The following is a 12,594-nucleotide window of genomic DNA, read 5'->3' on the forward strand; positions in this document are numbered from 1 at the left end:
AAATTACTCATAGATTGATGTCTACACCCATTTAATAAAGTAAAAAGGTCAATATTTAAAAAATAATTTTGCATGTTTGCATGTTGTATGTTTTGAACAGATATTCATCAACAGTATTTTCAGTATTTTTCATTAGTTATTATTTTTATGAGGGTTTTTTTTTATTCAGTTAACTTTTTATTAGTATATTTACTTTTAGTTTTGTTTTCGTTAGTTTCAGAGTAAGCTTTGAGTTTATATTCAGTGTAATGTTGGGATATTTGTTTAGATTTAGTTCAGATCCCAGTCTTGTAGAAACCTCTGCACTGCTTGTTCTACTCAAAAATCTAACCAAAGTTAATTCGCTTAGACTGACCTAAAGACCTTTCTCTTGGATCTGAGTTGACCATGGTATCATTGTAAAGGATACAGCAGGAGGTTTTGTTCTATATAGTGGAATATCCCAGGAGTCAAATCTTGGCCTTATTTTATTTTCTATGCTGTTTGGGTCATATACTCTACAACCATGTTCACTTCAGCCATTATGTTGATGTTATGCTATATGGTCCACTATCTCAAATGTCTTCTATGATGTTTAGTGCTATATGTATCAAATCTTCCTTCATCACACCGAACTTCTCTAAGAAATTAATCAAGCAGAACATTCAAATACGGAAACAAAATTTTCTGTTCAGAAATGCAATTAAATAACTAATTCAACATCTTAGAAACATAAAATGACTCTGATAATACCAATACTGGCTGTAGGCTTGCCACTCAGATAGACATTAGAAACAGTACTTAAGCTTTCTGTCTTCATCTTTCTAAACAAAAACATCTTTTTTAAAACATTGTGAATGGGTGGATACTTGTTTAAGAGGAATGAGCTAACTTTTATCCACAGCAAGAGCTTTTTTCAATATATGAAATTAAAAAAAGATATCTCTTAACATTTGTCACAAGCTAACATAACTGAATTTTAAGTTTTAAATTTAGAAGCAGTTATGCTCCTGTATAAGACCTTGCATGTAGTTATATGTACTGTTTATGTGGTGATTTATTCGTGCATTTATTCCAGAGGGTTTAATATAATATTATGGAAATGCTTTTAATTTTAAATCTGATGAGACACTTGACTCTTTTAAAAAGTGGAGACTGAAATGAACCGATGACTGTCAAAGTAAGATGTTCCAGTCGTGTGAGTTTAAAAGCTGGTGGGGTTCAACGGTTTATTTAACACAGTTTGCAAATACCATTCAGAGTACATTCATCTTAATTATTGGTTTTGTGTAAAACATTACAGTGTGGCTGTAGCATAGTGGCACTACGGGAATCCCCCACATGCACCTGCACACATTGTTTCTTTGTTCTGAACCACAGACCACACCCTATCAGCACAATAATCAACTGCATGTGTAAATAACCACCTGCAGTGTCTGGAGAAATGTATCCTCTTTAAGAGCTTTAAAGTCTCTAAAGAACTGAACACTGTAATGATCTGATAGATCTTGAGCCAATTGCATGAAGAGAAAAAGACAAATGTTGATTTGGATGCTCAGTTATGAAGAGCCCACAGTTTCTTCTAAGCCACAACATTTCTGGTAAATGTTATAATGCAGCAATGATATCATACTTTTACTTTTACTTTCATTCACCTCTCACACTACATGACATTGGCTCAAAGCCTGTGGGAAGGCTTTGTCAGGGGCAGATCTCCAGTCAAAGGTCGCTGAACTCTATAAAACAGTGCTGATAAGATTCACTGAGACGCAGCTGCATCTACACAAACTGGACCGAGCTCAGAAACACAAAGGAAAGGTGAGTACGTATTAACTGTGGAACATTTTTGTGTGTGAGTACACGCATGTGTGTGTGTGTGTGTGTCGGTTACTTTCATTCACTGCAAAGCCGAGTTAGCTCTACCAGGGTTAAAAGGTTTAATAAGGATGACAGTGAATCGTGCAGCTGTGATCAGAGAGTTACAAACACTAATCATGGATTCATGGCATGAATTTAAATACATTCTGCTAATTCTGGTCAAATATCCAACTGTATTTAGGCCAGAAATTTGTTGAAGGCAAAAAGTTAAACCCTATATTAATGCGAGCGTATGTCTGTATTTGAGCTTGTCTGTATATTTTGGACTGTGTGTGGATTAAGTCATCAAGGAGGTATGCTGTGTAATCAAGAACAGTTCGAGGAAACTGTGAAAAGCCCAAAACTGCCCTGACATTCATGCCCATGATGAGTGGATGTAAACATCTGACCACAAAGATATGCACATATTCCCATATTGTGGTTAAAACACCAAATCTGGGAATTTATTTTCTTAAGAACTGTGCTCATCCCTCCAGAAATACTTGGAGAATAAATGCCAACAAGCACTAAACCTGTTCTTGCAGCACATGATCATCCAGCATGTGGTCTAAGATGCTTTATGTTGGGCTTTCCTTTAATTTATCCATCTTATACACATTGTTTTTACTTAGTTTTCTTGTGAAAAACTGTTACCAAACTTTGAACTTTTGAATGAACTTTCATATTTGCTGCTTTCACATTTGATGTGGTTGAGCTTCCTTTTACTGTCAGTTTTGTCTAGTTGACAAGTTTGGTACTCTCCACTCTTTGCTCATCGGTAAAGTCCCTGCTGCCATATTCCTCCATTCTTATGTGGGCTTTCAAAAATATTAGTTTAACATTTTTATACATACAATATAATCAGGAGCAGTTCTAAGGCAAAAGACAGTCGTTAGAGCAGCTGACAGATAACTAGGTAGTTTGGTCTGAGTCCCTGTTCAGATGCAGATGTTTTTTTTTTACATGATAGGAAAATGACTGAGAACTCATTTGTTTCTGTCCACAAACTGAAGGACTGCAGTCAATGCAGGAATCAGCACATTTGTAAAGGTAACAAAGTAGACAGTTAATATATAAAGGAAGAAGAAAAAAACCTTCAAGTCAGAGACAAAAGTTAAAAAAACAAAAACAGGGAAAAAGCCACCTTTTCATTCTTAGTGACCTTAAAGAGGACGCAGTCAAAGCCAGATGTAAAGAAACACTGAAAATGGTTCATATTTACCAAAACACATTATGATGACTTCTGACCACGGATCATTTTTTGTTTAACTTCACAAATCTCAAAAAGCTCAAAAACTTCATGTGCAGTCAAAGGTCTGCAAATATTTGTGACATTCTTTGCAGTTGAAAATCATTCATCACACATCACAAACACAAATCATCACGCACACAGATCACATCACACGTGCGCAGACACAGTGCCAGCATTGTGGATCACAAGACATGTATAGCCTTGTAATTATAGAAGTTAATGTTTTCAATGGAACAAGTGTGTCAGGGGTGATTTGTGAATGAAGGATAGCAGGCAGGGTGAAGGGGTTGGTTCACATGTAGATGGAAAAGAAAACCAAAAGCAGCATGTTCACTCAAGTGTGGTCAGTTTCACTTTGGGGTTGTTTTTAATACAACAACAAAGTGTTAGATTTCAGAAATGCTAATATTATGAAGCTTTTCTTATAATCAGGTGTTTTCACAGTGTGGTACTTCTAATTTTACTAAATTCAGAACCGGTTTTCAGTTTGTGTCACTATGTCTTCTTGTTAGTCTGGGCAACAGTAGCTCTCCGCTGAAATCTGTTTGCTGACCTGCTAAGGTCGCAGTTTATTCTGTATTTGTTTTGGGGAAAAGCACATTAGTTGTTTAAAGTTCATTTCTGCAATCTGCTGCTATGATAAAGTTGTGGTTTTTTTCCTTGATTCAAAATGAAACCAAGATGCAGTTATTTAATTTTCTGTTTTCTGTAATTTTCTGTTTTAATCTCTCTTTTTGAATCATCTCTGATAGATTACACTACTGATCTTCTGCTTGGATGAAAATCCACCGAGATGGAGGAGCTTGAGCAGACAGCAGAAAAGAAAGGAGGAAAAAGAAACCGTAGACTTTGTAGAAAAAGAAGAAAGTGTAAAATCTTCCATTTGTGTTGCTGTTGCTGTGCCACAGATGGTACTGTGTCATTTACTGTGATCTCTCTGTACACACTGGTGTTCTGCTGCTAGCTGATTTTGTAGTTGATTAATTCATCTTTTAAATAGCACACTCGTTCTGCTTGTAAAACACAAATTAGGCAGGGACCCCGTATAACTAACTGCAGACTGTGCCTGTAGCATTTCTGTAATGAGTGTGTTTTTTTAGGTGAACTAGCTTAACCGTTAGCAAACTAACTATGTGTTTCTGGCTCTGCAGCTGTTTCACCAACACTCCACAGCCCTGCTAAGTGGTGCATATAATAAATGTGACTGTTTTGTAGTTGTAGATGGCAGGTTTAATGTTCCACATTGTTCAAAATAAACTGTCAGCTAACCGGGCTCTTTAGTCAGTGCAGGCCGAAGAAGCCTACTCCTTGTTAGCAATGCCTGAGCCAGTCTTTCCAAGCAGCGAGGAACCCATGCCGGCTTGGAGACCATGATAAGGAAGCATAATTCATTCTTATTCTCAAATTGATTTTCCCACTTTGGAATAAACCCACTGAGAAAAAAACTCAAACATAAACTAGAGACTCCAGCAGCCACCGTTAAAGACATTTTATGGTGAAGAGCCAGCATTGCTAAATACTGACTGTAACATTCATCTGTTTTAATGAATTATTAGATACAACTCAAACTGCTAATGTAGCACACTTAACGTTTTAATTGCTCTTTACAGTCGTAGAAACTGAACATTGATAACTAAATCGCAAGTAAGTGATAAATCATCTGACCTACATTTATATAAAGTCGTTCACTTCATTTATTTTATCTGCTTGATGGAGCCCATGATGGGTTTCCCTCATGAGGACCCAACAGGGCAAAACTGCTGTGGACCCTGTGTCTGCACAACCACTTGGGCCCCATATTCCATGAGATAAATGTGGATTTGTCACACCTACAGTTCCACAATACACCCACATCTACCCACTGTGGGCCTGCACTGGCATGTCTGTTGGATCAGCTTATTTCCCTGACTTCCTATTAAATCCAGATTTGAATGTACAATACTTCATCGTATCTGAAATACCTCATAGTACCATGTTATCCCACAGTTGAGCGGGCTTGTTCACTTCTTCACAATGCGGATCATTTACCTCAGTCTGAGCTCTTGCATTTTGTCTTTTCTCCCTATGCACTTCTTTTTTCTTCTTTCTCACCTTTCTAGCTGGTTGCATTGATTGCTGCCCGTCTGTTTCTGCCAGAGGTCTACTCGTTTCAAAAGGGTGTTCTTCCTTCCCACTGACGCTAGGCGCTGCTCATAGGGGACTGCATAGTGTAATGTGCTTTGAGGCGACTGTTGTTACTTTAAAAGTAACAAACTGAAACATTCAGGACTTAAATGTAGTAATCAAACCTGACATTATGTATAAGTTGTGTTTTTTTTTCTTTTTCCATAGATGAGTTGGATGAAAGTGAAACGACAACAAAGGTAATATATATATATATATATATATATATATATATATATATATATATATATATATATATATATATATATATTATATATATATATATATTTATATATATAATTCTCACATTTAATCGTACAGCTGTCACACATATTCATTTTCTAAGAGTTACATTTCAAGATATACAATACAAACATGTCCATAAGATACATTTTGCTTAAATCTACAAAAACCAATGACAAGCAATTGTTGTTACCCACAATGCCCAGTTCCTTTGCAGATTGATTAACCTCTGCCTATCTTTACTTGCCACAAACCCTAAAATGCTCTGCTCATGTTGCTGACCTGTCAACCAAATTAGCTGTAAATGTCCTTCCAGCTGTTTGTCTTTAGTACCTACTAAAGTACTTACTTTCTGAAACATGTTGCTGCCATCAAATTCAAAATGAGCCTGTATTTTTAGTGAAATACTAAAATGCCTCAGTTTAAACATCAGTTATTTTTTGTGTGGTCTATTAGGAATAAAATATCAGTTTATGGGATTTGCAAATAATTGCATTTCTGTGTACATCCTTACAGTCAAACACTTCAACATTTTATCTCAGATCTAACCTGTTATTTATTACCTGTTTTCTCAGCCTTTATTGAATAAAACTGGTGAAGCTCAGCACCTAGAGCTGAACGTTACAAGCACAGGAAGTGAAACTGAAAATGCATCTGTACCATCTTCCACCAATAATAGAGGTAATCTAATCACGACAGCCTGACCGAGCATTTTAAAATATATTTTTTGGAGTTGTTTGTTGGACATTGGAGTTTAAACATGAAGAAGAATTATTAATCTTATTAAACACAAAAGTGTGCAAAGGAGAGAAGCTCTGAAGGACAGGAGTCCAGCTTGGTCCAATCTGTGTTTCTACAGATATCAAATGTGTAATCTCTACTTACTGTTCCTTCAGTACTTTTAAGTGTTTTTGTTGGCTGCTCTTGGACAATTCTCAGTACATATTTCAAGCTCTGATCTCTAAAAATGCATGTCCCAAAACAACTCGTACATACAGCAGAAAAATGGAAAAAATGTCTTCCTCTGTCATGATTATGAAGAGACATGAAGCTCAGCACAGAGACATATGTGTAAACATTAATTAAAGTTATATTTCTGTATGAAATCCGATGTTTTTACACTACGCTTTACACTAAAGCAACAGCAACAACAAAGTCAAATATCTTTTGCAAGCAGCAAAATAATTTACCTCAGAGTCAGCATACTAATTACTGCCTTCCACACATTGTTATCAGTGTGGTCAGAAAATCTTCTCGGTTTGTTGAACCAATATAAAACTCAGTACTGAGTATTGATCCATGTCCAGTCACTAAGACGGCGTACAACCCCATTTACCATGGACAATATGCAAATAACATGAACAAAGAACAGTTGCCTTGACTGCACAATCATCTTTTCTATGTCCTCTTGCAGTAGAAGAAAAAGTGGAGATCACACGTGAAGTCAGAGGAAAGGTAATGTTTTACCCTTTAATGTTTGTTCATCATTAAAGGACAACGTCTGTGTTCTGAACATAATGACAAGTTCAATTCGATTCAGTTTTATTTATATAGAGCCAAATCACATGTACAGTTTGAATCTCAGACATCGCAGCCAGCAAATAAAGTCATACAAGTGACTTCTTTACTCAGACTGAGCCACAAGACGAAAATGAAGATCAGTCAGAGAAAAGAGAAGACACCGCAACAGGAGGAGGAGAATCTGAAACCTGGACTCCATCACAACCTTTAAACATTGAGAAGGGTAACAATGAAAACTTTACTTCTACAGTAACATGCATTGAGGGAAATAACTATTTTATGCTTTGCTCATTTGCAAAGAAATAAACAGTCTTACAAATCCAACAGATTCAACAGTTCAGATCCAAAAGTGTCTAAACGTCATTCAAAATGAGCGATATCATGTAAAAGCTGTCAGTGTGCACAATAACTGAGCTGGTTCACTTCTAGACACTGACCTTCTTCCAAAACATGGTTTATTAGCAAATACCCAAAAATGTCACTTCCCTTTGTCCTGAAAAGTGACCATGTCCTCAGCACCACCAATCAGAAGATGTAAATCAGATCATGTGACATTTAAACAGGCAATTTATCAGTTTGTTCACACAGTTATAATTTTGTTTGCTAACTTTATGTGCTATTTTGTATCTTAACAACAGTAGTCTTTTGATACATCATATTATTTTACATTACCTTATTTTATATGTGTGTCGTTATTTATTTTAGGCACAGTGTAGTTTGTGAAGCGTAACTTCTGTTAATGGATTATTGCTCATTCTGTTACTGTTTAGCAGTGTGTAAAACGTTTGGCTCCAATCCTTCAGTTGGACGGATTGAAAGTAAAGAGGTCACCTTTGACAGGGGCAGCATCTCGATTAATACATCAATGTATAAATACAACTAAGACTCTTTATATTTAACTGAAGGAGATTCATTTCTTCAAAATAACATATTTTGACACTTGATAAAGCATTTCTTCAATGTTCGATCTTTTAACCTGCCTGTTGTTAACTTACCCTGCAGGAGAGGAGTCAGCGAAGAGCGCAGCTGAAACAGAGGTAAAGATGAAGTCTTTGTATCGTCCCTGTTCACTGTCATAGCAAAATGAACACCAAACTGCTCCTCTAAGTCTACTTATAGCAGTCTACTCTGATGAAAAGAAAGTACACTGTCAATTTTTTTGTTTTACAAATATAATAAAATCATCTGTTCCTTACCAGGTTCTGAAACACAACCTCAGGTGCACAACAAAACATGACAGACTACACAATGTCATCATTTATTTAACAGGAAAAAAAAGCCAAACTGCAGTAGCAGTGTGTTAAAAACTAAGTACACCATCGTCATCAACTGTGACCAAGTTTTGGCAATGTGCAGATCTGGAGCAGTGTGAGAAATGTGTGTTAATACAATCTTCCAAGGAGTGGACATAAATGTCGGACGTGAAATGATCAGAGAAACTGCAAAAGCATGAGAGCTCTTGACTCTACATGCCCCAGTTAGCATACTAAATGTTAACCGTCATGTCAGTAGAAAAGGACTGAACAAATACAGGTTCTTTGGAAGGTCTGCAGGAGAAAGTCTCTATTCTCTCTCTAAAAAAAAGTTTAGATTTGCAAAGCTTCATATGAACAAACCACAAAATATATCTGGAACAATGCACTTCGGACAGATGAGAACAGAGTGGAGATGTGTACCCATAATGCATAAAACCAAACTCAGCATATCACTGCAAACACCTCAAACCAACTGTCTGCACTGTGGTTGAGACGTGATGATTTTGCATCCACAGAAAACCTTACAGTCGCTGAGTCATCCAGGAAGTCTGTATACTAAAGAAGTCAAAAGATATTTTGAACTAAATGTCACACAACAAATCTACAACAGAAAGGCTGAAAAAGAAAAGAACAAATGTGTTGAAATTGTCCAGTGAAAGACCAGACCTCAACCCAACTGATATTCTGTGGTGGGAGTTTAAGAGAGCTGTGCAAAAATAAACGACCACAAATCTCAAAGAATTGAAGCAGCGATGTGAAAGAGTGATCACTTCAAGTTATTGCTGCTAAAAGTGGTTCTGCAGTTTACTTAATCCTGGGGTGGACTGGTTTATCTTACGTAGTTTTTCACAAACTGCTTCATTTTGGTTCAGTCTTTGTTGAATACTGACAGGGAGCAACAAGTTACGATACATGTGTGAGATGTTTATCAATATGTTTTATTCTCTAATGCTTAAAATTTTATTTGTGAAGAAAGTAATTTCTAGCCATAACAGCTGAGGTTAAATAACAAGAATTTGATGAGATAAATTAAGTTTTCAGTTATCGAGTGGTTAACACTGTCATTTGAGAGCGAGAAAGACCTTGATTTCACAAAAAATCAAGAGCTTGTCATCATTTTGTTATAAAGGTCGGTGGCTCTACCTGCACGCTAAGTTAAAATATCTGTTTTTTAGAGCTACACTATGAATGAAGACATACAGTCAAAGAGTAATGACACTGCAGCACCAGCAGAAAACTCTATAATCAAGATTCAAGCGACATCTGAAGCCAATAAGAAGGGTAATATTTTCTATTTGAACTTTGATCATACACAATAGCAAAACATATACATATCTCACAAACACACACACACACACACACACAGATATATATATATATATATATATATATATATATATATATATATATATATATATATATATATATATATATATATATATATATATATATATATATATTCCCTGGCAGTCTAGTGGTTAGGATTCGGCGCTCTCACCGCCGCGGCCCGGGTTCGATTCCCGGTCAGGGAACCAAAGCAGCTGGATAGCGTAGTGGTTAGACTACATGCCTTTGGAACAGAGGATCGCAAGTTCGATTCCTGCCTGGGGCGTCTGTATCCAGTAAGGGTCCCAAGGCTAGACCCCCTATGCTAAGCGAGCCTACCGCAGACATGAGTGAGACAGGTAAATATGAAGGCATGCCGGCTCGGACGTCGCCTGGATCAACAAGGTCCGCGTCAGGTTTGAGGAACCAGGGCACCCTGACGAAAAGTGGGATGAGGGACCTATGGATTCTTCGATACCCAACATCCACAATGACGGCGAAACAACTAGTAGCTCAGTGTTCCAACATTCGAAAGAAGGGACTGCTCTCACAGCTAGAGATTGACGAGGTACAACACAAATGCTACGGCAAGGAGGAGTCAGGACGCCAGGTCAGGGGGGAGATATCATCACCCCCACCCGAAATTGGGTACATAGCCCCAAGTGCGATAGGAGAAGAATCGTTGAGTGCGAGAGGAACTGACCTGAAAAATAGGATCATGGCCAAGCTTGAAACCTGGATCCCCCGTAGCCGGTTACCAAGATTACGTGAAGTACCCTCAGAAGGTCTGCTAGATGATGTTAATGCAGCACTACGGGCAATACCTACAACCACGATTACCGACACTAACAAGCTGATCTACAATACGGCAACAGTGATCAGTGAGATGCTTGGCTACAAGTTGAACAGCCACAAGGGGCAGTACCCTCCATGGAGAAGGAGGCTAGAGGGCAAGATCAAAGTAGCACGGAGGGAGGTTAGCCAACTAACGGAGTTGCAGAAAGGTGCGACAAATAAGGTGCCTAAGAAATACAGCAAGCTGTCCATACCTGAGGCCTTGGAAACTTGGAAACCAAGCAAAGACTCACAGCCTTGGCCAGCCGCTTGAGGAGGTACACCAGATAGATAGAAGGCAGTTCTATCTATCTGGTGTACCCCAGCTGTTCTCCACAGAACAAAGGTGTACTCTCAGTGGCAAGGGAACAATAAGAGAACAGCACCACCAAGGCTGGAGACGGAGCAATACTGGAAGAGCATATGGGAGAAGGACGCAACCCATAACGGCAATGCTCAGTGGCTAGAGGATCTGAGGGCTGACCACAGCGACCTCCCTGAACAGGGTCCAGTAACCATCACAGTGGCAGATATCCAAGAAAGGGTCTCCAGTATGAAGAGTTGGACAGCACCAGGGACCGACATGGTTCACGCCTACTGGCTGAAGAAGCTGACTGCACTCCACGAGTGTCTGGCAGCACAAATGAACCAGCTGCTAGTTAACGAGAGACACCCGGAATGGCTAACCGAAGGTCGGACGGTCCTGATCCCCAAGGACCCCAAGAAGGGACCGGTCCCCTCCAACTACCGACCAATAACCTGCCTCAGTACTACATGGAAGCTCCTGTCAGGCATCATATCGGCTAAGATGAACAGGCACATGGGTCAATACATGAGCGGGACACAGAAAGGGATTGGCAAGAATACCAGAGGCGCAAAACACCAGCTACTGGTAGACAGAACAATCAGCCGAGACTGCAAGACCAGACTGACCAACCTGTGCACTGCCTGGATTGATTACAAGAAGGCCTATGACTCAATGCCCCACAGCTGGATACTGGAATGCCTAGAATTGTACAAGATCAATGGGACCCTAAGAGCCTTCATCAGGAACTCAATGGGGATGTGGCGTACAACACTAGAGGCCAACTCCAAGCCCATAGCACAAGTCACCATCAAGTGCGGGATCTACCAAGGAGATGCTCTGTCCCCACTGCTGTTCTGCATAGGCCTGAACCCCCTCAGTGAGATCATTAACAAGACTGGCTACGGATACCGACTACGGAACGGAGCAGTTGTCAGCCACCTCCTGTACATGGATGACATCAAGCTGTATGCCAAGAGTGAACGAGACATCGATTCACTGATCCACACTACCAGGCTATACAGCAATGACATTGGAATGTCGTTCGGACTGGAGAAGTGTGGTCGGATGGTAACAAAGAGAGGGAAGGTAGTCAGAACTGAGGGGATTGAACTACCAGAAGGCAACATTGCAGACATAGAGGACAGTTACAAGTACTTGGGGATCCCACAGGCGAATGGGAACCAGGAAGAGGCCGCTAGAAAAGCTGCAAACACCAAGTACCTGCAGAGGGTCAGGCAAGTCCTGAGGAGTCAGCTGAATGGTAAGAACAAGATCCGGGCCATCAACACGTACGCCCTGCCCGTGATCAGGTACCCTGCTGGGGTAATAGGCTGGCCAAAGGAGGAGATAGAAGCCACTGACATAAAGACAAGAAAGCTCCTTACCATGCATGGAGGGTTTCACCCCAAGTCCAGCACCCTGAGGCTGTACGCTAAGCGGAAGGAAGGGGGCCGGGGACTGGTGAGTGTCAGCACCACAGTCCAGGATGAGACAACGAACATCCAAGAATACATTGGGAAGATGGCCCCAACTGACCGAGTGCTCAGTGAATACCTCAGGCAGCAGAAACCCAAGAAAGAGGAGGGAGACGAGGAACCATCATGGAAGGACAGGCCCCTGCACGGTATGTACCACCGGCAGATAGAGGAGGTGGCTGATATCCAGAAATCCTACCAGTGGCTGGACAAAGCTGGACTGAAAGACAGCACAGAGGCACTAATCATGGCAGCACAAGAACAAGCTCTGAGCACAAGATCCATAGAGGCTGGGGTCTATCACACCAGGCAAGACCCCAGGTGCAGGCTGTGTAAAGATGCCCCAGAGACAATCCAGCACATAACAGCAGGGTGCAAGAT

The 12,594-nt window shown here is 39.7% G+C and overlaps 1 long non-coding RNA gene across 1 annotated transcript; it reads left to right on the plus strand.

Annotated features, from left to right (window-relative positions):
- The first annotated feature begins 7,150 nt into the window (after positions 1-7,150).
- Positions 7,151-9,527, plus strand: LOC143413271 (uncharacterized). The gene is made up of 3 exons (XR_013093905.1): positions 7,151-7,238; positions 8,018-8,052; positions 9,447-9,527. It is a non-coding gene; the product is annotated as an uncharacterized LOC143413271 (long non-coding RNA).
- Positions 9,528-12,594: the final 3,067 nt, after the last annotated feature.

The sequence above is a fragment of the Maylandia zebra genome, linkage group LG17 (genome assembly GCF_041146795.1).
Source record: "Maylandia zebra isolate NMK-2024a linkage group LG17, Mzebra_GT3a, whole genome shotgun sequence".
Taxonomy (NCBI): domain Eukaryota; kingdom Metazoa; phylum Chordata; class Actinopteri; order Cichliformes; family Cichlidae; genus Maylandia; species Maylandia zebra.